We start from the raw sequence: 27,520 nt of genomic DNA, 5'->3' as shown, positions 1-27,520 counted from the left end.
TAAACTACTTAAAACTGGTTACCGGTTACACACAATCAACAATCTTGGCCAAGACACAAATCTGGAACCCAAGCCTGAATAGTTTAGTCTCCACCTGGTTCCAACCTGCCTTCCTTCTTTGCCAAGTCAGCAAACACCAGGGAGATGGCTGTGAACCACAGGACTCGGTCAGCTCTCTTCAAAGTCATGCTTCCCTTCCTCCTCCCACTTCCCGCAGTCATCTCAGCCTGGTCTTTCAGACGAGTCATATCCTCTACACACACAGACGCATGCACGTGCGCACACACTTCTATCTTGACTAATTATGCAAACAGCCTACAGCAACTTGCTGGCCCTAGAAGCACAGAGTTGGCAGTTTCCTCAAAAATGGTCCCCAGCCTGTGTGAACCTTCCTCGTCTCCTTCATGGAGCCGGAAACCACACATAAACCTCCAACACTGCTAAAGGCTTTAGCAGCAAGAGTGCGTTTAAGTCTTCAGGGTCTTTAAGAGAAACAGGACATAGCTGCAAGCATTCCTGCTCAAAGCTGTGCTTTGCACAGCCTGCCTCAGGATGCGTTTTCTACGACTTGTTGCAGCTCGTGAGGAAAGGTGAAGAGAGGAGACAAGGGAGGCTTCAGAAAAGCCTGGCAGCGAGAACTGGGGAGCTTCTGGGGAAAAGAGGCATTGGGCAAACTCCATCTCCCTCATTGCATGGTGACTGCTGGCCAAGTTTGCTCTCGGAACTGTGAGAAGGACCAATTAATTTATCAATCTGCACCTCTTTCTGCCATAACATATTTCCCTCTTGCCAACAAAAAATGTGTCCATTATCAGGCAGGTCCCTGTCCTCCGAAGCAGCCCATGCGGCTGTATAATTACACTTCTTTCCTTGACAACTTGCATGATTGTTTTCCTAACAGTATATTACTTCGTTAGTACTTTCCAATATACGTTATTTTTAAACTGTCACTTTTGCCCAACTCATCCCAATTCGCACTCGTCTGTTTATCATAACAATCATTAATAACTGTCAGTCCACGCCATCAATGTAACGAACTCACTCCCTCATTAGCATGTGCTAGCATTTGTTCCGTAGAGGGGGCTGATTATTTTTTACAACAGGCCAAGCCAATTACTTTAGTGAAATGGAATCACATTAATCAAAACTTAACAAGGTGGCAAATTTAAAGATATCAGATTGCAAAAGACAGCATAACTAATATGTCAGTGTCAGGGGTAGCGTGTAGGTATGCAGCAGCTGTACTAAATATATCTCTTCGCGGAGGCCACATGAATTTTGACGTTTCATATGATCTGACAACTACCAAAGTGATATTATAGAAGGCAAGAGCCCGGTGCTGCACAGCTCACGATGACTTTTGTAGATTCTGGCAAGGGCAGTGTGAGCCGAGAGGGAGGCGGAAGAGGGGAGAAGGAAACGGTGGCCGTGCCTATCCAGGCTGGCAGACGGCGGTCCATCATGCCTGTCTGTGCCAAGGCATTTTCTTTTACACTTTAAATGATGATAGTCATCCATCACCGTCTGACAACTGCATCAAAACCAGCTGCAAAACATGCAAAGCCCAGCAGTCTAAAATATGCTGACACAACCAACAGAGAAACAGATAAAATATATATTATATATATATATTTATATTTATATATTCCATGGGAAAGGGACTGGGGGTGGGAACGGGGACGACAGAATGTTTAGGAGGAGGGATGGAGTCAAGGGAACACCAGGGCAGTGCAGAGAGGGAAGAAAAATGATAAAGGGAACAAAAGACAAGAAGGAAAAGGAGACAGAGAGAGACAAAGAAAGAGGGAAAGTGATGAATGGAAAAGGGGGGAGGCAGGGAAAATGGGGAGAAAGGAGAACCAAAACGAATACAAGCTGCTGTCAGTACTGGGAAGGCGGGCAAAGGGGGAGCGGCTCTCTCACACGGGGCTGGATGCAACCCAGAAAGATTTCTCCAGTTCGGCCTCATCTGCTGCACTGCCCGGCGCTTTAGTCCAAGCCTTTCTTACCTCCTACCAGCGGCAGACGCCGGGTTCCATGCAGGTCTCTCCCACCTGCTCCTGTCCCATCAATCAAGCTCTGCTACCCTCACCCGCAAGCCCACTGACCCCTCGTGACCCACACGATCAAGTCTAACCCTTGAGCCCTTGGGCACTTAGACACGCCAGCCTGCTTGAAGTTCGTTACGCCCCTTTCCTGCCCACTCCACCACAAACCCACTCTCTTCTCCAGCCTCTTCCGCAACTCAGAAAGCAGATCACATCTCTGCCCTAATGTATATTAGCTGAGTGACCTTGACTAGGTTATTTGACCTCTCTGAGCTTCCATTTCCTCATTACAACAATGGGGATGATACTACTTACAGCTCAAGATTTATCTCCAACAGTCGAATAAACACATAGAAAGGCACCTACAAGGATGCTGGATGCGTCAGTGAACACTGTTGCTAAGACTGGTCCTTGGGGCAAAGATTCTGTGTTTCCTCATCTTTCCACAGTACAAAGTTAGTGAGGCCTGGAATTGTGTGCAAATGAACTGGGCCAGGGCCCTCCTTTGCAGTTCCCATTTATGAGGTTTACATCCTTCCCCAGGACCTCTTTGGCCATTTATTTAATAAACCAGGGACTCGGCTGGCCGCATGCAGAGGACAGAAGATGGCCAACATGATTTGTAGGTCTTTTATGGGTGAGCTAGCTTGGAAAGGCACCATGGTCCAGGAAGATACATCTGGATGCTCCCTTCCCTGGATCCACAACCCAACTGGCCCAGCCACCCCATTGTTCTTGTATTTAATGGGGCCTGTTTATTTACTTACTTATTCCAAAGATGCCTAGAACCAGGTACACCAGTCTGGCAAAGGCCCTGTTGTACAATGTGATTAGACTCGGTTATATCACACAGTTCATGAAATTGTGCTATGATTCATTTTTACAACTTAAATAGCTATTTGGTTGGGTTGCCAGGTTGAACGTGATGAATGTGTATGATAAAATGGAACAAAGAGAAGGGCCAGTGCTTGTAAACTGAAACACTGGTCAGTGCATTAACCCCTTCCCTTCTTAATTGTCATACCTTCCTTCAAACCTCACATCAGGTATCAGGTCTGTACCACTGCCAGAGGTGACAATTTAATGCTCTCCCCAGCAAGGGAAATGCTTTCTCCAGAAGTTCACCATCTATTCCATCCTAGTCCCTATGTCAAGAGAAGAGGATGAGCTGCATGTGAGCACAGGTCCTACTTCAAAAGCCAGTGACTTTTCAGATCCCCAATGTATATCCTGGACATAAATCCTCTAAGTCAAAAATTTAACTCATGTCCAAATTAATACCCATGCAATCCTAGCCAGATGTTAGCATGCTACCTAATAACCCTCAGGTCCTGAGAAATAAAGATAAAATAAGATTTTAAAAAATCAACTCACTGCAGCAAAGAATTTAGTTGAAAGAAGTGAGAGGAGGAAAACAGATCTATGGAAGTTCCCATCATGGCGCAGTGGAAGCAAATCCAACTAGGAACCATGAGGTTGTGGGTGCCATCCCTGGCCTCACTCAGTGCGTTAAGGCTCTGGCATTGTCACGAGTTGTGGTGTAGGTTGCAGATGCAGCTCAGATACTGCGTTGTTGAGGCTGTGGCGTAGGTCAGCAGCTATAGCTCCAACTGGACCCCTAGCCTGGGAACCTTCATATGCCAAGAGTGGGGCCCTAAAAAAAAAAAAAAAAAAAAAACAGGATCTGCATCTCTCATCACATCAATGACCTTTCATGTTGCCTAAGATAATTTAGATTGTTCTAGGGCACCTATCTAAAGATATCCTAGACTCTAATAAAATTAAGTGTCTGAGTGTCATTTTGGAAATTATCACTTTTTAAAGAAGATTCGATTTTCATTTTAAGAGAATCACATGATTTGAATGTTGAAAGAGGCCTCACCAATTAATTCTAACTCTGATTCATTCTGAGTCATTCACTGGAGAGAAACCTGGGTGTGGCACATATTCCAAAGATGGCTGGGGCCTCTCTCCCACACAATATGCTCTTCCAGAGTGGGACACCACCACTACCTCATCCAGTGGTTGACCAACTCCCCTCCCCCTGGACCTGGCAGGCTGGCATTGCCTTCACTGATGAGGCTACACAGATGCTAGCTCCCAGATGGGATGCAGCTTCCACCTCGTCAATGGAATACTCACACTCAGAGTCCCCAGCTGCCACGTAAGAAATCCAGCTAATCCCTGAGGGCCACACTGTGAGGAAGCCAAGCTGTACAGAGAGGTCACATATGGGGGCTCCAGTCAGCAGTCCCAGCCTTTGAGTCACCCCAGCTGCCAGAGGTTTCCAGTCCCCGGCACTGGGTCACCCCAGCCGTCTTTCCGGTAGAAGCTCCAGGCTTGTGGACCAGAGACAACTCACCCCACTGTGTCCTCTCTGAATTTCTGACCCACAGACTCCAGGAACATAACAAAATGGCTGTTTTCAAGTCACCAGGCTTTGAGGTACCACAGTGACAGATGATAGGGACACTGAGAAACCTGGGAAAGCACACACCAAATCAGAACCAAGCCCAGGTCAGCCTATTATAGGTTTGGCACTGCTTCTTAATTCCTCTTGCCCTGTGGCAACTGCATAAAGCAAGGTATACCTTGTGCCACACACGCCAACTTACCACACTGTAAGGAAGGCAGGCACAGAGGCAAGTTCAGCTAAAACCCATCGTACGCACAGGGGCTAAGCAGAGGCTTCCACTGCCCTTGAGACTAGTCACATCTCCCCCACAAGGACCAGACCACAGAAAACCTACTTTCTCCAGGAATAGCAAAAGCTGGCTATTTGGGCATCCAAACGAAAAAAATATATACACCACCCAGCAGTCCCTGACATTCATGGGCCCCGTGATTTGTTCCCAAGTATAAAATTCCCTGAAAAGCAATCACTGCCCCCAAATAGAGGCCCTTATATCACATCTCCGACCAATTCCATTTTACTTCAAGCTTGGAGAGTATCAATGGAACCCCACCTGGTCACCTGCCCGTGGGGGACCGCGACTCAACTCAAGTGTGGGTTCTCAGAGCGGATCCAGCAGGGAAATGTCTGGGACAAGCAGATTTTGGATTTGAGGCTGAGATTCAAACAGATGAAGACGACTCTATTGTATCCGTGTCTTTTTCTTCTTTCCGTATCCTCACACATGACCCTCCACACCAGGCACACTTTCCAGCTCACCCTCCTCTCCAGTGAATGCGTCTGCTGAGCATGTCCATTGCTTCGCCACCTTCTCAGTCAAGAGAACACAAAGTAGTGGGCTTGCAAGGACAGCGATCTTGGGATCAGCGCCTCCCTGGAGGGTGAAGAACCCCGTCCACCCCAAAGTTTGGCCCATCAGCGGCCGTGAGCGCAATATGCTTTCTCCCCAAATTTGCCCTCTTTTCTGGATCCAAAGTTATACCTCATGATCTGACCAGAAATATCTTTTGTGGAGTTATCTAAATGAAGTCTTACGAAGGCGTGAAAATCAAATCACACTTAGCCGTTCATTTAAAGAACTCTCTGTTGAAAATAAAAAACAGATTTTTAAAATAAACTTTTCAAAAGGCTTTATGACAAATGTTAATAACATACATACTTTTATGATACACTCACATACATACATTTTTTTAATGAAATCCAACTTATCAAATTTTTCTTTGGCTGATTGTGCTTTGGTGTCATGTCTGAGAAACCACTGCATATTGCAATGTCACAAAGACTTGGTTAGTTTTTGTTTTGTTTTGTTTTTTGGCTGAAGCATGCAGTGGCTTGATATGGCATCTCAGTTCCCAGAGCAGGGATTGAACCCAGGCCACAGCAGTCAAAGCACCAAATCCTAACCACAAGACTATCAGGGAACTCTTTACACATATTAATAAATATACTATTTGCATTTTTAAGAAAAAAACCATCCTGGATTATCTAAGACATAAACTCACCATAAAAACTAAAGGAAGCCTTCCCCTGGGGGTCTGAGAAGTCTTGATGGCCTCTTGCATCATCCAACCAAAAAGACAGAATGTGATGCTTTTTTCTCTTTACCCTCCCCAAGGGTGCACTGAGCTTTCTCCTGCCTTAGGCCCTTCACCTCCTCTTTCTCAACCTTAGTTTCTTCCACTATAACACACACCAGAGAGCAAGGGATTTGTGCCCAAGTTCATAGAGCTTAGCAGGAACTTCAACCCAGGTCTGACCCTCCATCCACTGCTCTTTCTCCCCAACCTCTTCCTCACTGAGCTTAACGCTTGCATTCTGCTGCCCCGCGTCTTCTCCATCTGGCCCTCATCGTGCTTACATCACAGGAAAGCCCAAGTGATACTGAGCCTGGCAGGAAGGGACCTGTACCTCTGCACATTCGTGCCAAGCCCCCAGTTGAGAACCGCCCTACTCACACTCTCCAATACTAAACTGATGGGGGGAAAGCCAAAAAAAAAAAAAAAAAAAAAAAAAAAAAAGTCCCTACAGTGGTGGAAAACACAAAGCTGCCCCTCAAACTCAGAGCAGAAAGTCGCTTGAGGACAGAATATGCAACGTCGCTCTCCCCCCTTCTCACCTTGCACCAGACGTTCCCCGGCCCGACGGCTGTGCTCAGAGAGGCTGCAGATGTGAGAGGGGCCCCTAATTTATTTCCCTCCCTGATTTATTTTCCCCCGGCACATCGCTTTGGTATGACAACAATGCATAATTCGATTACACGTGATATATAAAATCATTGCAGCTGTTCAGAAATATTCACAGCAAGAGCGTTTCAGATCCGCACTCAGCCACAGACACACCGACACTCACACACACAGTCAGACCATGTGAAGCTCCTGCTAACATCACACAGGGAGAGGAGAGGACGGCAAGCCCTTCTTTCTACTGACTATTTCCAGCATTCCCTTCCCGCATGCTTTGTTGATAAGTACAGAATTAAGAGTACCACCTTAAAAAAAAAATCCAGAGAAAGTATAACGGGGGCAACCGGCCTTTGGGGTGAAATGACAGCAATGCAACAGAAAAGTGTGTGTGCTATTTAAAACTTTACTTCAAGACACTGCTGTGAAACGGGGTACATTTAATTCCCCTTTAAACGCCACGTAAAAGTTTCTCCCCCGCCTGCTCGCTCTGTGGGCTACATACCGTGCCTAAGATTAATCCCTCAGGAGTTTTTTATTTCCTATTCTGCCTATCTTTCATCTTCACCCCAGACTAAGCAGATGGATGTGAATTCAAAGTTTTCTGATCTTTAGCACAAGTTATGGAGGGTTATCTTTGGCTGTATATCTTTCCGCTGGCAGTGCTCCCTTGGTGATGAAGGATTAACCACCCCAGCTGTCTCTTCCCAGAATGATGCAGTGCCGTGCTCCTCAACACGACAGCATCACTTAATCTTAATGTCCGCTCTCCGAGCGCAGCCGCGCAGGACAAAGCCAATCAACATCAGATGCCACCAAGATGGACCTACTGCTTGGCCCTGGAGTCTCTCACCCTCTCACTCCTATTAATCAACATCATCCAAACCAATCCCAGAGTTCACTTCTCTCAAACCACAGTTAGACGAAGCTGGGGTCCCTATTAACCGTCTGAAGCACGAGGTGGGAGGAGGGGAGGTGGGCGACAATCAGGCACATCACGAGTGCAGCACGCGGGGCCACGTCGCTGAGACAGACGGTCCTTCCCACCATCCAACTTCTCTCCAAGGCCAGCACGCAGCACCCCTTCACGCACTGGCAGTCACCTGCCCGGCGTAACAGAGATTGTCTTCACTGAATTCTACCTGCATTTCAGGGACCCCAAAAGAGACTCGAGAAAGATGTGTCCATTCGCAACTGAACGGTATGAGCGTCCCCTCCCTGAATCGCCACCCCTGCCAGCAGCTAACATGTGCAAAACCGGGCCTAACATGTTTTACTTCTTTTTGCATAAAAACAATCTCACCACAGATGGCACAAATGGAAACCCTGACCCTACCCCAAAAATGCCCTGCTCGTGTGACTGATGCATCCATCAACACATTTAATCTGAAATCCTCCCTCCTGCTCCTTTTTAACTTTATGTATCACAGGTGGGGAAAGCAAAATGGTACTCTCGTGTTTTTCTCTGGCTCCAAGCAATTACAGTAACCTCCCTCTTTCTTAAGGAAGGGAACAAAAAAGTCAGCCCAGATCTCAAAGGCAAACGTAATAAAACAGTAAATTATTGCTAGAGTTTACTAAACAAATGCAACCTAGTTAAATTTGGAAAAATCTCCACTTTTGCTTACATTTGCAATTTTACTGCTGAACTACTGGTATTTCTTACTTATGCAACATTAAAATGTATAAGAAATCCTCTTGTGTGCTATATCCAGCATCTACTCTTGATTTATAATACCCAATTTAGGGGGGAAAAAACACAACTAAACCTGATTTAAATCACAGATTACTCCGTAAAACACAAGCAAGGAACTATTCCAAATCCTAAATGTAATTTAAACATATTTATATTTTACAGTGATATATTTTCCCCATTCCTTGTCTTACGACTGTAAACTTTCTATAATTATATAAGCAATTTCCCTAAGGTCACAACATTGATCATAGTTATAAATTGCTCAAGTACAACAACACAGCGAACAGTAAAATACATGCTGGACATGGCAAACAGTTTCATCAAATCCAGAGAAGGGTGGGGGAAGAAGGGGAAGAGAAGAACGGAGATAGAGAAACGGAACAAAGTCACAAATTTTCCAAGAAGGCATTGCACAATGACACATCCCCTTCCCCAACGCCATTTGGAACACTGTTTTTACACACGGTCCCAAGAAGGGCTTGGTTAAATGACTTTATGAGATTCTTAACCTTCTGCCTATGACTCTGGAAACCAGGTGAGAAGAAAACCAGGAGAACAAACTACACAAGCCGCGCAGTTAAAGCACAAGTGAGAAACTCAGAAGAGAAATCCGACAGGATTACAAGGCCTTCTTTCGAAAACAATAGTTCTCCATCTGTGATCCCAGGAACCCTAGGGTTCCGCAGATGTCTTCTCAGGGTACACAGGCGGCATTCAGGTTAGATAAGGCCTGGGAAGCCTGAACAACTTCTTTCTGATCTATTTGGTCTCTGGGGGCTTAGTGGAAAAAGATTTTACTTGGAAAAGTAGTTTTAAAGGTTATAGAAAGAAAAGGGAGTTTGGAAACTACCACTGGCTGCTGAGGTCCTCCTGAAGGATGGAATCTACAAGAAGCCATCTGAGAGTCATCTCCAGTTGTCGGCGAGTCTGGTGTCTCCGGGTAACTCTTAATGAGGGAGGATGCAGGTTCTCGCTCTGCACAGGATGCAAATGGGGTGCTGTCAGGTGCCTCAGGTGTCCAGGGTTGCAGACAGACGGGCTGACAGGCCGGCCACCCCTTATGGTTAACGACGCCACACTCCCCTCTGGGCAGCTGCCTATTAGGAAGACAGCTGAGACCCAGATGGGAGGGAGAAATCCCTGTGTGACAGGCACCGCCTTGCTCAATGTAAAATAGACTTAAAAAGACCTGTGTTCTCTGAACGCTTAGGAATGCAGCAGTTCAAATTTTTTCTGTCTCAACGTCTTCCAAGGGAGGCTAAGCATGTCTGCAGCTCAGAATCCTGGTACAGCAATCTGAGCCAACGACAGAGCTATTCGTGCATGTCCCAGGTGCCTTCCTGGAGGACGGCCTTTGAGAGACTAACGACCTCACGCAAAAAATGTTTGCCGCGTCCCCTTCATCCTGGACCGCTTGTCTTACGCTCACCTCTGTGACTGCTGCTGCTTCCTCTCCTACCCTCTCTCCCTCTATTTTCGTACTTATTCACTATCAATGGCTCCAACATTAAGCGCATCTGGCATCTTGCAACATGACAATGCTCCCTGACCAGAGGTACTATTCACAGTGTTTCACGGACACCGCGTGGAGAAGGACCAGTCAGGACAGAAGCTGGTCACGAACAGGGAACAGCCATACCCAAAAGTGGATTCCATCAGTGAAGGTCTCAGCCCGACACCAAAAGAGAAACAGTACATTCCACCAGGTGCGGTGCAACCTTCCAAGTCAGAGTTCACACCTCCACTGTACCCCCTCTTTCTGGCAAGCTTTTGGATTGCTCCCTCAGCTGTCTCCTCCCCTGTTAAAATAGACAGGATAGCTCCTACCTGTGAAAGGTAAACAGGTTAACACGAATAAAACTAAGATGAAGTTTCAGAGCTCAATAAATGTAGATGGGTAGCTAGCTGTTTATGGTTGATATTAGTCATTTAGATTCCCTGAGGTTTTGTGGGTCTCCAATAAACAAGTTAGGAAAACAGCAAAGCCTTGCACATTCTAGTCTCAGAAGAAGGGGCGATCTCCAGTCCCTGGTGGACTGGGGAGGGGGTGGGCAGGAACCTCAGTTGCTGAACTGCAGGAGGGGAGGCTGTGTTGCCAGGGTTCTCACCCAGAGACACAACAGAGATGAAAGCTCCTACTGGACTTTTATCTCTTAACCAGTTAAAAAAAAATCACAATGTCAGTTTTTTAAATACACATATAATTATTTTCAGAGCAAAGCTTAATACAGTTCATGGGAAAAAAATCAAAAAAGCAATTAAATTGGAGTTCCCTGGTAGCCTAGCAATTGGGGTCTTGGTATTGTCATTGCTGAGGCTCAGGTCACCACTGTGACACTGATTTGATCCCTGGCCCGGGAACTTCCACATGCCATGGGCATGGCCCAAAATAAATTTAAAAATAAAAAATAAAAATAATAAAATCACCTGTAACCTTACTGCCCAAATGAAGATAATAGTATGAATAGCTAATATTTTACTGAGAGCTTACCGTGTACTGTCTTATTATCTAATTTAATTTTCATAACTCTTAGATACAGGGAAGGGAGGCTTAGAATGGTTAAGTAATTTGCTTTAGATAATATCACACAGCTTCTAAGTGACAGCACCAACATTTGAACCCAAATCTGAATCCAAAACTTATGGGCTTATTAATTAAGCCATGTGCCAAACTGCCTTCCAGAAATAACAAAGGGTCACACTTTGGTCTTTTTCTTTCAACTCTTCTTCCTAAGCCTAGAAACAGGTTAGGCGGATAGGTAGGTAGGTAGGTATGTGAATGGATTAGGAAAAAAAAAAAAAATTCTCACTACACTATTTACATTTTTACATAGGACTAATCACGGTAAAGACTTATATACTAAAACGTACTTCGTTTAGGCACAACATCTTCAGTCCTACAACCCTTGAATTTTCTATGTAAGATAGTTTCTGTCTGGGCAAATTTTACAAATCTCAAGCACAAATACTCACCACTTCAGCTTCAACCACTGCAACTTTAGGTGTAGCTTCTCAAACATGAGTAAACAGGGCCATGTAAACCCAAAAGCACAACTCATGAGTTTCTCAGAAAATAAAAGAGCCACGCAGACCCAACATTCAAGAGAAACAGGGAGAAAACCATGAACTTGACAGCATGCAGGGGTAGGAGTTTCTGTACAAATATTTCAGTCAGAAAAAGCAGGCTTGAGGCATCCCATTAAACGTCAATAATGGCCAACTCATTTCATCTTTCGATGGATGTCTCTTTTTTTCATCAATTCTTATAACTGTAGAACCAGAAACATTCCCCTTGGGCTCCATTCTTCATCTCTTTCCTTGTGGGCGCTGCTGGTGGGTATGTAATTATGGACAGAATTTAGGCTCCCTTGACATCTGAATTTTTTTCTTCTTCTTCTTCTTAAGGACAGAACCTTGAATTCCGTTCTAGCAGGGAGAGCCCATAGATTCAAGTTCCTCAGAAACTGAGCTCGGAAGACTTTGAAAACAGAAACTACCCAGCAATTGACAAGCTCAACTCCGCACAAGGTATTAAATAGCGCAGAAGGTAAGAAACAAGGCCCTCATCCAAGAAGAAAGGCTAAATCCTGCCTTCAGATACTCAGGCACAACTCCCAGGATTAGAGCCCCCCCCAGCCTGAAGCTGGTGCCTAAGATAATTAAATAATTATCAGCACCGGCAAAGAGCTCCTTCAAGAAAGGCGCTCCAGCCTGAGACCCAGCCTGCCAGTCACCCGTGACTGAGTTTGCTCACACAAAACACAAGCGTTACAAAAACGTCCCCAGAGCCTGGGTCCCTCTTTCACGTTTCCTGGGAACCACCCCACACCGGTCCCAAGTCCTCAGGCACCCACAGCAAAGCAAGCCAACCACTTCTCAACCAAGGGTGGCAAGGCGTCTCACCAGCTCTTTGCAGAGGAGAATATTAGCTTTCCACAGTTTTTCCATTTGGTAATTTTTAACTGTTTGGGAATATGGTCTTTTTCTTCGGTTAACCATTACCCTCTGTCCTCTTCGGTAACATTTTATAGTAGTTTTCTTCATATAAATCCTGCATTATTTCATACTAAACTAACTTGTAGGCATCTGCTGCTATTATAAATTGTAGATGAGACCCCGTCTCCCTCCCCCCCCCATCTTGCTATATGGACTTTTCTATGTATTTTGACTACTTCATATAATTCTAGTTAGCTGTTTTTCAGTTAATTTTGTTCAGTTTTCCAGGTTAGCAATCACTTCATTCAAAATTTGTGATGGAGCATGATAATATGAGAAAAAAGAATGTATACATATATGTGTGACAGGGTCGCCTTGCTGTGCGGTAGAAAATTGACAGAACACTGTAAATCAGCTATAACAGAAAAAAATCAAAATCATTATAAAAAATAAAAAGGCAAAAATCCCCCCCCAAAATAGTGATTTTTTTTTTAATCTCTTCCTCTTCATCATGTACACCTCTGTTTCCTATTTTTAATCTTATTGCATTAACTAAGGCAGTGGTTGCAAACCTAAAAGCCCACAGAGGCCAGGGACGTAGCTCAGCTGAGTGAACTCAGCCAGGAAGGACCAGGGTAGGAGTGGGGGACAGAGAGAGAATGAGGACGTGTGTCAGAAGGTGGCAGGTGCCACACTGCTCTGGCCTCACCTCACATTCAAGAGAATAGGCCTCATTTTTGCCATATTTTCAAGAGAAGCCAGAGATAAGGATTTGGTGGTGAAACTTCCAGTTCTTTAAAAGGTTCACAACATTTTTTTTTTTTTATTTTATTTTAAACATACAGCAGGCCAAGAGAGAATGCCTGACGGCCAGATTTGGCCCAAGGGTGACCGACCATCTCTAAATGAGATCTTCCCAAATTTAAGCGTTGAATTTAAATCATAATGGAAGTTGACACTTTTATCTCAAACCCTGACTTTCTCTAATGTTGGGCCACGAAAAAGACTGCACACTTTTGACTTGAGGTAAAGAATCTCTATCACGTTAAGTCTCTGTATAATGCTGGTTTATTGGGACTATCTTATCCAAAATGAACTTTGAATTCTATTCAGATGATATGATTCTCTGTTGACCCTATGTGATGATTTCTAGTCATAAATTTTCTAAAACTAGAAAAGAACAAACCAGAATAAACTATCATACTGTGGGAGAATCCATTACCACTCTTTAAAAAATGTAAACAAACCTATTTTTTTAACTCCTTGGTTTTATTTTACTGGCTCAGCCCTTAGCTGTGACTTGCTTTCTCACCCTATTCCAGCAACTTACGCTCGTCTACCAAAATCCTAGTCATAAAACTGCCAGTGACATCATCGGTTTCAAAAAATTATTCACGACTGGATCCATCATCAACTCAGTCTACACAACCAGTTTCAAATTCCAAAGCAATTCCACACCACAACCCACATCTGTATTCCTGAATCCACTTTGATACAGTTTCTCAAGCCCCCTTTGATACAGTTCACTCTTTGGAAAGATGTTAGAATGACAAATTTTCTGGAAACAGGTTATGGGGCGGGGGGAGAACAGTATTCAATAAAAAAGATGTAACTGGCTTAAGACAGAAAAGACGTTCAGTGCATGAATGTAAAAAAAAAAAAAATCACTAAACTTGGCTTACAAAATTGTTAATTATGTATTTGACAGTGAAATATCACAAACAGCTGGGGCTAAAGAATACAAACCCACACAGGGAGTGGGTAGGAGCAACGAAAAAAATATTCAAACGCCATCCAAGAGGATGTTTCAACGCCACCTCCTCTTGCTGGAACAACTTTTACACCTCATGGAGTACGTTGCCCACCTCAGCCAGAGTTCACAAGCCAGCCTTCCCACCTCCTAGTCCCAGGCTTCTAAGTGCAAGCTCTACCCTGGAAATCCTTCTTCCCCCATTTAGGAAGTTAGGCCAGAAAGTTTGTGGCCACCAGAGAAAAAGAGCCAGACCAGAATCTAAAAGAATGTGCATACGAAGGCTGTTAAGAAGAAAAGCCAGCACTTAGAGAAGTTTGGTCTTAATTTTTTTTTTAATATGTAAATAATCTTCATGCCTTAGGAGATGCCTCCAGAGAACCTCCCAGAGCCTGACATCCCATTTCATCTCCAACACAGGCTCAAGCGTTCATGCACCACATCTGCCAGGAATCCGCTCTCCTGGGGCCCCTCCCCCAACCCACAGGGAGGAGCCAGGGTCAGAGACATTCATGGAGTTGTTCAGAAAATTCTCACCAGCAGAGTCAAGCCCAAACCAGACATCTTGGGATGGGGGGTGAGGTGGAGGGAGGAATGATCCTGTGACAACATAAGGATGGAATAAGAGTCTCGGTCTTGGGACCCCTTCAGCAGCCTGTGCTGCAAAAGACACAGACTCTCCCTCCACCTTTTCTAAAGGCAAACTAGTCCCCCCCACCCCACAAGACAAAACTGGTAGCCAAGAAAAAAAAAAAAAAATACTTTCCTAGCACATTTTAACATTTGCCTGACAATACAAAGGGTGCAAGCTTAGGTAAAATATTAAACTATTTCCCTAAGTGTTATACTTTCTCAGAAGCCTAAGAGTTTATTAGTAAAGCCAACCCTGATAACTCAATCTTGGCAAGTCTAAGATCATAAATTTCAAAGTCTAAAGGTTAGTCTTCAAGAAGGGTAAAAAAAGGTAGCAAAGGAGTTCCCATTGTGGCTCAGTGGGTTAAGAATATATTATCCATGAGGACACAGGTTCAGTCCCAAGCCTTACTAAGTGGTTTAAGGATCCAGCTTTGCTGCAAGCTACAGTGTAGGTCACTGATGCAGCTCAGATCTGGCATTGGCCCTGACAGTGATGTAGGCCGGCAGGTACAGGTCCAATTCAGCCCTCAGCCTGGGAACTTCCACATGCCACAGGTGCAGCCCTAAAAAAAAAAAAAAAAAATTTTGAAAAAGTACCACAACTGTCACTTCTTTTTAGGTGGGATTAGGAAACTTACTTATTTTTCTGCCTCCAGGTATTTTTAGAAAATTCTGAGAACAAGATAGTGACTTAAGCTTCTCTGGAAAGTAAGGACCACCAATGGACAGCCCAGCCCCTTCCCCTAGTAAACTTCAGCAAGTATTTCCACATCTCAAACAAAGGTCTGACATTGATAGCCCCTCTGACTATATCTCAAGCTGTCACTGAGGGTAAAATACACCAGAGTAAAAACTTTCAGGAGAGAGTATTCAAGCTTCCTCTTCTCCCAGGTGACTGATGACTTCTGTGATTGTCGAACAGCCAAAATGGAAAGGTTCCTAATGGGCAGCCAAGGTCTTAGAACACTGGGGGCCAATAGAATAACAGGAAAGGGTCTATAAATGGTCAGAGCACGTGATGGTTTTAAAAAAACCAAACAAAGTCATCATCCAGGCAACCTAAGTAAGAGCAATGTGTCCAGATGCCAGAATAAGGGGAATCAGTTGAGGGTGGGTCAGTGGACACGGTTATCGCCCCCCCAGAAAACCATGGCAAAAACCCCATCAATGCCAGTCATAGGAGAGCACTCTATTTTGCAAAATATAAAACTGTTTCACTGCAAATCTATGGAAACAATGTCACAGGGGCCAAGGGCTGTCACTTCGAGTCAAAGAAGGCCCACTTCAGTGTGGCGCTGATGGCCAGCGATGTCAAGGCGAATTACACCCCCACTCGCTGAGAGAGAAATCAAAGTCAGGAGAGGAACATTCAGCTGGAGACACACCCACAGGAGTTGGGAAAGCCAGCGCTCCTTCCAAGCCGGACTAATCTATGGCAGGCTCAAACAAAGGGCTTGTTCCACCACCACCACCCCCCGCCCCTCATCGTGAGTGGGAATGTCTGGTGACAGGAGAGTCCCAAAGGAGACTTAGGAAGCCATTCTGAAGGCCAAGACCCACTGGCATATGTGCGAGTGGGAGGGAGGGGTTGTTGCCAGGCTCACTGCCTGGTGGAACCTGGAAAGGGAGTAATGAGCAGCAACTGAAACAGATGGGCGCCCAATAGATAGAACTGGGGTTCTTTTTCCAGGCGGCACGAGTTTCCAGGAGCTACCGGAAAGCACTGGTAGGTGGTGTAGAAGGAACACGTGACTTAGAGCAAGAGGCTCTGAGGTCTTGGGCAAGTTGCAATCTCTCTGGACAACAGTTCAGTTACAACCTGTGAGAAGATTCTGCAGAAAGATGGTCTCGTGGCTAGAAATGTGTTCCCTATGAAAAAGTCAGATGGAAGAGCAAAAGGCAAAATCAAGTTCAAGAAAGAAGAAAGGACATCTTATGCCCATTTCAAAGCAACCATCACTTACATCCACAGATACCAACCAAACATGCATGTCTGGGAGACATGCAAGGCAACAGACCATTGGCCTAGGGGCAAATTTCTAATGGGGAAAAAGCAAGTTCCCCAGGCTCCTTGATGTAGACCCAGTAGTTACTAAAACTGCTGATTCTGAGGATGGAGGCTGCTCAGGTCTTTGTTCAGCCTGCAGATGGACAAGGAGTGGTAAGTGTGGGCTCCTAGCTTAAAAGGAAAATAAAGAGAAGGAATGCAAATCATTAAGCATTTTCCAGATGCCAAGCACTAGGAAATATAGACAGGACAGACACACACACACAGATAGATATACATGAGTATATCTATGAAACCTCATTTAATCCTAGCAGTCACCCATTTTACATATTAAGAAACCAAGGCTGGAGTTCCTGTAGTGGTGCAGCAGAAATGAATCCAACTAGGAACCATGAGGTTGCGGGTTCGATCCCTGGCCTCGCTCAGTGGGTTAGGGATCAGCGTTGCTGTGAACTGTGGTGTAGGTTGCAGATGCGGCTCAGATCCCAAGTTGCTGTGGCTCTGGCGTAGGCTGGCAGCAATAGCTCCGATTAGACCCCTAGCCTGGGAGCCTCCATACGCCACAGGTGCAGCCCTAAAAAAGACAAAAAAAAGGCAGAAACCAAGGCTCAGAGAGAGATTACAAAATTGCCAAGATACATTTATCAACAGTCATGGTTATTGGATGTGCTGGAGATTAAGCCACTGAGAGCCTCATGGGAGATTTCCTCTTGGGCCTCTGACATGCTTTCTGGAAACCTAGAGTTATTGGGCCCTGGCACTCTCAGCTTGCAGAAATGCCTAGCCACTGCAACATGACTATCCATGTTTACCCTTGCTTTCTAGAAATCCAAAGATGCAGAAGCCGTCTTGGTATTGGTATTCACACCTCTGCCAAAAACCAGAGGGGGGAGACCTACATCTGAAACTATGGCAGTCCTTGAGAGAACAGGGAGGAAAAAGATGCTCTCCCCGCCCTAGCCTCAGCCATCCCACCATTCACTCACACACAAACCGTTGTGCACTGTAGGAGAAATGGCAGATTCACCTTAACGATGCAAGTGAGACTGTGGCCAGCCCAGCCAGGAGGAAAACGCAGCAGGAGGGGCCACCAGTCTGCCAACCCCACCAAATGGGATCATCCTGAGCACAGTCCTTCCGTTAAGCAACTTTTAACTTGGGACGTAAAAATGAAAAAGTGCCTTTGTTTAAAGCCCTCCTGAAGTTTCTGATCACAATGATTTATGTAAATAAAATGTTAAATTAAAATGTAGGTATTAATAAAATTACATATATGATGGAATGGCTGTTCCTTTTAGAACTGATCTGCAATAAATTTTCTCAATTCTGATTGCAGGTGATTCGGGCCTTGAAAGCTTTGCCAACAATAGCCAGCAGAGGTCTATTACTGAAGTGGTATTAATATAGCTATCATCACCAATTCAAAGCAGATAATAAAGGACTGACACATTTATTATCATTATTAATTAACAGTTTTCTGAGATGGAATTAAATCAATATGCTGCTCTGATATCATTTTAACTAGTTATGCAAATCAAACATTTAGAGCCCATGAACAGATATAAATGCCACTCAAAATTCACTTCACACTTATTACTGTAATATCAGAACTTTCAGGCTTTGCTAGTAAAAAAAAAAAAAAAAAAAAGAAAAAAAAAAGGACTTAATGCTCATTTAATTACACTCAGACATAAAGCTTATGGAATGAAAGTTGAAATAGCTGATTAGTTAGGAAGTCGTAGTAAGGCTATAACACTCGGGGTAGACAATGAGATAATAATGTGAAAACGTGGGACTCTGCACAGAATGGTTCTGGCAGATCCCATTAAAAAGAACAATGACATGTGCAGGAGAGCATGTTTTAAAATTACAAAGTTGAGGACCCTTTCTTAAGCCTAGAATGCAGAAGGGGTGAGAGAAACTAAGGAAGAAAAAGAAAGAAGAAGGTAGACTGGGTGTGGGGAAAACCCTCAACTTGACAACTCATCATTTATAAAATAGACAACTCTCAGATTCGACTGCCCAGTATTTCTTAACTAGATGATGATGATGACGATAACAGAGCTCTTGTCATGCATCCTGCTACCTCCACCTCTCCGTTTTCTCATCAGGTGACAGCAAGTCTCCACACCCAAGACAGCTACCTGGGAGAGTCACTCTGCATCTGGGCCCAATGAGGGCGAGACAAGACGTGAAAGGTCTGACATTTATAGATGTGGGTTACTGATGTGCCAAAGCAACCAGACCCTGAAGATTAGGGGAGCCCTAAACATACTACACCCAAGGCATCTGAACCACCTCTGTGGCCGTTGGCGCAATGCGAAAGCTGGTTGAAGGCAGTGACACCAAGAGGCAGTGTGAAGGACTGAATGACTTTCCAAGGACCACCACCTCCCCCCCACCCCGAGTCACCACCCCAGTTGGCAGCTGCGAGCACTGCTCAGGTGGCTTTTTGGAACCCAGCCAACATGCCCACTGTCAGCACCCAGGAAGACAGACAGCAGTTCTGATGCGTGAGGGCTCTGAAGGTCAGGTCACAGCCAAAGGTCAAGGCCCAGAAAGGAGAAGCCCAAGACTCCAAGCATTGCTTGGGCTGCGGGTTTGGCTGACAACAGGGAGCTAGAGGGCTCTGCAGACTCTTACTGGGCTTCTAGCAAGCAGAATTAAGGTCGGGATATTTTTATGAAAAGGACTGAATTGTTCCTATAGTTTAAGTTAGTCTGAGCAATACTTTGCTCTTTTTTTTTTTTCTCCAAATCATCTTCCCATCTTCACCCTGAAGGAGGACATCTGATCCTCAGTGCAATCAGTTTCAGAGCCAGAAAATGAGTAGTACCGCTACCAATAGAAAACATGGTGCAATTGTTCTGCTGTGACTCAAAAGGAACAATATAAAAAGGAGAATGAAATTTTATTACCCTTTCCACAACTCCCACCCTCAAATTTAGCATCTTTAACATTTTTCATGTGCTCCTTAGAAACAGAAACCTCAAATCACAGACCAGCATCCATTATGTTGTGTTGCCTTTGCCATGGAATTTTAGAAATTCACAACTATAAAGGCTAAACAGTTTTAATTATATGCACTTGGATCCTGCCCTGGGAGGGGGAAAGTCTATCAGTCTGAGTAGTGATGGAAGCAGGAAAATGCATAGATAAAAAAACTGGAAAGTTGAAAATGTGTAACAGCAATCAACTCAAAGGCATCTGATTATGGGTGATATACCTTATCATCTTCTTTACGCTTTGATGTATTTTCCAAACATAAACAAGTTCCATCTTTCCACTGAAGGATAATTACGGAAGGCCAGCAACTGGCCAGGTGCTATGTAGGACGCTGGAAAGACAACGATCAAGACAGACAAGGTCCCTGCCCTCGTGATGGAAACGATCTAAGAGGGAAGACAGAGAATCAAACAAGGAATGACACACATGGTGACATAAGTGATTTTTAAAAATCGGAAGTCACAAAGTCTTTACTGCTACTTAATTAAGATTCCACACATCTTCCTGGGTCTTGGGTACGCTTGAAAGCTCTCAACTTTGGAGTTCCCATCGTGGCTCAGTGGTTAACAAATCTGACTAGGAACCATGGGGTTGCAGGTTCAATCCCTGGCCTTGCTCAGTGGATTAAAGACCCAGCATTGCCGTGAGCTGTGGTGTAGGTCAAAGATGCAGCTTAGATCCTGAGTTGCTGTGGCTGTGGTGTAGGCCGGCGGCTACAGCTCCAATTCGATTCCTAGCCTGGGAACCTCCATATGCCGTGGATACAGCCCTAGAAAAGACAAGAAAAAAAAGAAAAAAAAGAAAAGCAACCTCTCAACTTAGAATGTCCCTATCTTCCTAAAACAGGAAGCAAGCCCATCAAACATGCCCCAGTCTTGAGAAATTGCTGCATTTTCTACTTTGCCATGGTGGAGGCAGAAGACGTCTTAGATCCAAGACCCAAGCACTGGGGTAAACTGTCTTGGTGGTTAGCCAAGCTGGTGCCCTCAACGCAACCCACTCTCACACTTAACTAAGCATAGCCAGTATTGTCCAGAGACAGCTGCACCTGAGGTCCCCCACCTTCTCAGTCCCACTGCCTATTCTCTGCTGACTGCACATGAACGGCCAGACTCAAGCCCCCTTCTCCGCCCCTGTGGCCCAAACCTTCTCCACCCTGACTTACTATCAGCCCCACATATGAAGCAAAACTGCCATCAATCATTCTCTTCAAAGACTTGATCTCTCCCCCCACCCAAGGAAAAAAGAATAAAACATTTCCCCTATCTTTAAACATCTGGAGAATACAGAACTCAGAAGACTGTTGCTGTGGAGAAAAGCACAAAGAAAAATTCCTACTTGCCGTCTTTTCTCCTCTCCCCCCTTCACTCCTCTCGCCAGAAAATTTAATCTCTGGTTTAGGGATAAAATGGAAATGATATTTGTGTGTTATGAAGACTCCTGTGTGTACATGACTATATCTGAGGATAAACATTCAAACCTCATTGGTAGGTGAAATAAATAACAAGTTCACTCTGGTAGGTGACTTCAGGGGACAATGGGAGAGGGCATTGGCAAGCTTAAGTAAGCACCAACCATCTGCCATGTCAAACCCTAACAGGGTCTTGGACCACTATGGCATGAACCTTCCAGGGGACTCTAGGCAGGCGAGATCAGTAAGTGAAGCATCTAACCATGTGGAAACCACCACCTCAATTCAAGGGACAGTGTCAGGGGTAGGAAGTGAGAGACAAAGCCCGGTGATTGGAATTGGCAGTAGGGCATCCACCCAAGATGGGACTGCAGACCACTGGATGGGGTTTTTGTGGCTGACACAGCAGAGTGATCCCTCCCTAAACCATCCCCTTCCCCTGTCAGTCAGCTCAGCTCGGGCCGGGTGCACAGGGAGAAGACCGATGACTTTGCCATCACACACACACACACACACCTCTACATGCCCCACCCCCTTTCCTACCTGTGGGTACCCCAGGGAGCCCACTGACACCCAGGGAAAGCCATGGACATGGAAGGCTCTCTGCCTCTGCTTCCCAGACTGCATGGCAACCTGATCAGCAGTGGGCTTTTTTTTTTTTTTCTTTTTTCTATTAGAGCATAGTTTGTTTACAGTGTTGTGTCAATTCCTAACCTAAATGCACATCAACAGATGATTGGATTAAGAAGATGTGGTCCATATATACAATGGAATACTTCCCAGCAGTGGTTTTGAGGGCACATGACTAGAATAGGAGTTACGGTGAAAACATCCACAACCTTATGGAGGCGACTCACCCTGTACCTCAAGCTGTTTCCAAGGGGCCCTTCCTTTTTAGCAGCTTAGTAAGATGCTTCCCACCTCAGGCTCATGTCAAGGATAGCAGTTTTCTCTCCTTCTGTGATCCATAGCCTCTCTCCTTGCCTTCCCTCTCCTGGTCTTCAGCCCCATTTTCTCTGCCCAAGAGCTTTTCTTTTGGCCTCAGTGGCATAAGAAATCACTCAAGGTTAAAAGCACCAAGAAAACCTTCAGCTTGTCAAAGGAGAGTGATGGCGGGACTGTTATCACATGGGACAGTCAAGGTCAATTGGTTCTCTTGCCATTGGCACTGTTTAAGTGGAGTTGAGGCTTGTCTGGGTCTGGGCATGCAGGCAGCTGGTGAGCAGCAAAAATAGAACATCATCCTCTCTTTAAGTTGTCTCCCTAAATTAAAAGTACATAGCATCCGGGGGGAAAAAGAAAAGCACAGAAGGCTAGACTTGAAACTTCCTCCATGAGGTTTTGAGAGAAGAGGGACGGTGTTAGTCTTTTACATAATGGAGAGTGAGCAAACACTGGTGTTATTTTTTAAGCAGAGAAAGAGAAATCTACAAATGAGAGACATTTTCAGAAGATGAGCGAACTGTGGTACTCACCAGGCTATGGAAACAAGGAAGTTATAAAATTCCTTTTTAAAAATAGGTGGCGCCTCTCTGGGTCCCTGCCGCCCCAGCTCATCCTGATCTACTGCAGCTCAGCCTGGCATCAGAAGTCAATGTCCTTCTGAGAGGCAAGGCAGGACAGCACCTTGGTTAAGAACGTAGACCCTGGAGGTCTACTGCCTGGATTCAAATGCTGGCTCCCCTATCTATCCATCAGACAAGTCACTTAAGCACTCGGTACTTAGTTTCCCCATCTTTAAAAGGTGAACAACAACAATAGTGCCACTTAGAGGGGTGCTAATGAGGATTAAATACAGTCGGTCCATATAAAGTGCTTAGAGCAACGCTTGCCCATGGCAAGCACTCAACATGCCATTCACTGCCATGAGCACTAGTGCCATCCTGGAAAGGTGCTTCCCACTCAAGCTTTTTCCAAAGTGGCCGTGACACCACCCTCACGGCCGAGTGCCCGATGTTTCCAGACCCTCCAAGTGCCAAGAGGAGCAATATCTTCCTCGTGCAGCATTATCCTGCCCAAACCTATGAATGTGTAAACTTCCATGAATGAGATCACTTGAAAGCAATTTGGAGGACTTGGTCCTTCGACAGTCTACATGGCCCATTTTTTAATAATGGAGCTTTTTTGTGGCCCGTGAGTCTCCTGGATTGTTATTAGTGGCGCCTTGGTTAGGAAGCTGCAATATGATCCTCTGACTAGAAATACTGGCATAATTTATTGCATTATTACTTCTCTGAACTGAAAGCAATTAATTACCTGGAGCAGGATGCACAAGTGAAAATTTATCAGAGGAAAGTGATGAAAAATGTGCCCGGTGCTTTAAAATAATAGGTGCTTAATGGTTTTTTTGTTTGCTGGCTAATCTCAGGCATCTTATAAACAACTCCTGCTCTGTTATCAGTTGTGAATTCAGCCCCCCCTCTTTGCGCCCCCCCTGTATTAGTCTATCATCCCCTATCTCCCTGGGGACAAGAAGAAATGTCTAAAATATTCACTTGAAAGCAGAAGGGAGACTCCATTCCCCTTCTTCAGGGGAAAAATTATTAATATAATGGAGAAATAGGTGATAAAATACATGCCCATGTTTATCGCCCATGTTGGGAGCACAAACGTTATCTCTTTGACTGATGCCTCTCTTTCTCTATCACAGCATTTTGCTTTAAAACTTGTGAAACTCAGAGCAAAAAAAAAGACATTCTAAGGGAGGTATGTCTATTAACTAATGTCTCTAACACCTCGTAAGTGATATTCATGTAACCTGCCCTTCAAAAGCCTCCCTTATGGTCTCCAGAGTGTCGTCCACCTGGTCTTTTCTCCTTTTACCGTCACTGACCAAGATCCAGAAAGAGAGAGGAAACAGGCCAATCATGTGTTATGGCATTATTTACAAATTCCACGCTCATGTGAAAGATAGGAACGGGGCTAAATTCGTGATATTTGTTTCTCCTTTTCAGAATTATTCACATCTGTATGATTCCGTAATTGTTTCTTCTATAAAGTTATTGGAGTAATTTTGCTCCGTATATTCCCGATCAATTCCCCCTCTCAAGGGCACAGTTGAAAAGTGATATTTGAAAACGGCCTCTGATAGATTGCATGGTTAGTCAGCAGCAGAGACAAACAACCTAATCCAGCACAAATTAGTTCGGCTGCCAGCAATAGTTTTATACAAAGATGTAAATTATGTTGTCAAAATCGGTCGCCTTCTAGCTTGCTGCTCAGCTAACAAGAAACCACTTTGGCTGATAAAGATGAACACTAAGCTTCCCTCTCCTACAAATTTGCAAATCTGCCATTTCAGCATTCTGTTAGCCACAAACAAACAGCCAGCTATAATTGCTCCTTTTCTTCCACGGTGCTATTTTCCCCCTTGTGCTGCTCCTTCCAAGCTGCCTTTGAAAATAACAACAACAAAGCCCAAAGGCACCACCACAACAAACACCAGCGCCCCTCCAACAAGGGTTTCTGGGACAGCTCCGCTTTTGCACCGGGGCCTCTTACAGCATGACTGCCTCCTGGGAGACCCCTCAGCCTGGCCCAGCCCAGCCCCTATGGCTGGGTGCAGGGACATCCCACCCCCACCATCCTGCTCCCCAGGACTGCTCCCTCAAGGACCCAGAGGGCAGGGAACATTCTTGGCTTTAATGGAAATGGAAATATTCTTAGGGCTCTGAACAAGGATTGTCTTTGACAGGAGCCCATCCATTCTTTTTTACTGTACAAGCTCCCATTGCAGGGAAGGGAGGGGAGCCGGGCACACTTGCGAGGGGCCCAAGAAGAGCCCAGGCAGCCGGGCTACCAGGCTGCCTGTGTTAAACTGAAATCAGACAGATCTCACGCTGGACTGAAAATAATAATGCATTATAACGGTAATTATACCCAGCATAAGTCAAATAAATAAATTATAAATTACAATTACCCTTTAAAGTTGCTAGTCTCACTGTTTGCTTTACAATTAAGTGCAGGTGCTTCGGCATGTTTTATTATGGTCCCAAAGTTATATATTTGAAAGCATGGTACAGATGATTCCTGTTTATTTGTTAAATTAAAGCATTGTTGGTAAAATTACGGCTTAATTAATATTATGGGTACTGTATAACAAAATAGTTTACCTTGTACATAATTTATTTCCACATGCATATCTCAGCCCAGACCCATTACAGCTCTAAGGCAGCTAAAATAAAATATTCCTCCTTTGCTGGCATTTTTCTAAATAGCAGTTCACTAAATCAATATTATTCACTTGGTATTTTTAAAAGCAGTGTATCTTAATAATTACACAGCATTAGAGTAGGCAATAATTTTACTTGCTAAGCATATTAAATTTAGCAAACCATCAGTCAGAGAGTTTGTTCTTTCTCAGAATGGGTAAGCAGTGAGTGAGTTTGGAATCATGTTCCTTTGGTATAAATGTCACATAGAGTTTAAGAATGCGTCTGTGACTCCCTAAGCCAGCCCAGCACTATATATCTTTATTAGTTTCAGTGGTCAGTGCAGTGACCAGTTGTTTATTCTCATTACTCAAGACAAGGTGAGCCACTCGGTAGTGACTGCAATCACAGCTAAAAACGTATGACTGTGCAGAAAGTAAAAACTGCAGGCACGGTTACATGCACAGTGGCCCGATGCCCCTCGGAGTGGGGGTGGGGGGGTGGGGATAGGGGTAAGGACAGAAAGGAGGATAATCAAACCCACACACCCATGCCGTTCTCCGTGCATGAGAATTCACTCTGTCTCGATGCTCTAATCATTGAGATCTCTTACTTGTCGATGTTCTTAATGCACTGTAAAACGCCCTGAATTTTATGTTTGTCCTGTCTTCGTCCGTGTCCACATTCACTCTTGCTCAAGCTCACAGAGAACATGTTAAGAACTCTCTCTCTTCCAATGCTACACCCCTAAATAAAGTAAATTCCCCTTAAAAAATTCAAATTCCATTCTCCTAAACACATAAATGCTCAGGGAGCTTTTTTCAGAAATTCAGTTCAGTCACGGCACAGAACCAAAGCAGGTGAGTTTTACCTAAGCCCTAGGCAACTGTCAGCACTATCAAGTCAACATGCGATTGATGCATCAAAAGATGCGATGGCTCCAGGATCATGTGTTTTAGGCAAAAGGCTGAAACTCTTTATAACCATGGAAGGGAGAAGCAGAAAGAGGTAGCAATCAGCCATGAGGACCAGGAAATGGCCCTCTTGCTCCGCAAAGGACAGTAGCCTATGCCTTCTTCATTCCCTCTCTACTCAGAGGCAGCCCAGACTTCTCCTTCCAGGAAGGAGGGGCAACACCAGGATCAGGCTTCAGCAGAACCTCAAAGAAGGCGCAGCCTCAGACTACTATGGCCAAAGTCTTAGCCACACATGCAGGTGATTCCAGAGAGCTTACACACCTCAGAGAAAGATCTCGATGGCCTTCTCTCCCCACAAAGTACATACAAACGCCAAGGTTCACTCACCCTCCTCTTCTTTGGGCAGCACAAACCTGCTCCCACCACTGGGAGAGAGCAATTTTCTGGGTATTTGCTCAACAACTGCCAAGGCACAGACCAACCAAGAGTGGGCAGAATAGCCAGTCCAGGAATGGCAAGGGGATACCTTGCTGGGTGTCTTCCTGCAAGAACGAGGATAGCACAGGAGGTAGGGGAAGATGAGACATTCAGTCCACCCTCCCAACAGAACTTATTCAATGCTGGGTCCTGTACTAGACCCTATGGAGAAAGTATGTAAGATGCGACACACAGTAGTCTCCCAAGGCAAAAGAAATAGGAGCAAAAATAAAGAAATGAGACCTAATCAAACTTAGAAGCTTTCAAACAGCAAAGGAAACCATAAACAAAACAAAAAGACAACCTAAGAACTGGGAGAAAATATTTGCAAATGATGTGACTGACAGAGGCTTTATCTGCAAAATATACAAACAGATCATAAGGCTCAGTATCAAAAAACAAACAACGAAATCCAAAAATGGGCAAGAGATCTAAATAGACATTTCTTCAAAGAAGATATACAGATGGCCAATACAATTAGCACATGAAAATATGCTAATTATTAAAGAAACACAAATCAAAACCTCAATGAGGTATCACCTCACACCACAGCTGCAGGCCTATGCCACAGCCACAGCAGCGCAGGATCTGAGCCACATCTGCGAGCTATACTCCAGCTTATGGCAATGCCAGATCCTTAATCCACTGAGTGAGGCCAGGGATCGAACCCACATCCTCATGGTTACTAGTCCGGTTCGTTTCCACTGAACCGCAACAGGTCCTCCTGGCAAATCTATTTTTAGTTTTCTAAGGAACCCCCATACTGTTTTCCATAGTGGCTGTATCAGTTTACCTTCCCACCAACAGTGTAGGAGGGTTCCCTTTTCTCTGCATCCTCTCTAGCATTTACTATCTATATATATGTATATATATGTATGTATATTATAATGG

At 44.7% G+C, this 27,520-nt stretch overlaps 1 long non-coding RNA gene across 6 annotated transcripts in view; it reads right to left on the bottom strand.

Annotated features, from left to right (window-relative positions):
* LRMDA overlaps positions 1-27,520 on the bottom strand; it is a 1,093,708-nt gene that overhangs the window by 893,597 nt on the left and 172,591 nt on the right. The window contains exon 1 of one of the 6 annotated variants that reach the window (XR_002338558.1): positions 11,311-26,918. The exons of the other annotated variants lie outside the window; for them this stretch is intronic. This is a non-coding gene — a long non-coding RNA (leucine rich melanocyte differentiation associated). Of the gene's footprint in view, positions 1-11,310; positions 26,919-27,520 lie in introns of those variants that run through there. 6 annotated transcript variants of the gene reach the window in all.

Source organism: Sus scrofa, chromosome 14 (assembly GCF_000003025.6).
Source record: "Sus scrofa isolate TJ Tabasco breed Duroc chromosome 14, Sscrofa11.1, whole genome shotgun sequence".
In the NCBI taxonomy this organism is placed as follows: domain Eukaryota; kingdom Metazoa; phylum Chordata; class Mammalia; order Artiodactyla; family Suidae; genus Sus; species Sus scrofa.
Note: the sequence above shows the minus strand (reverse complement) of the source record. Positions and strands in the feature narration are given on the sequence as shown.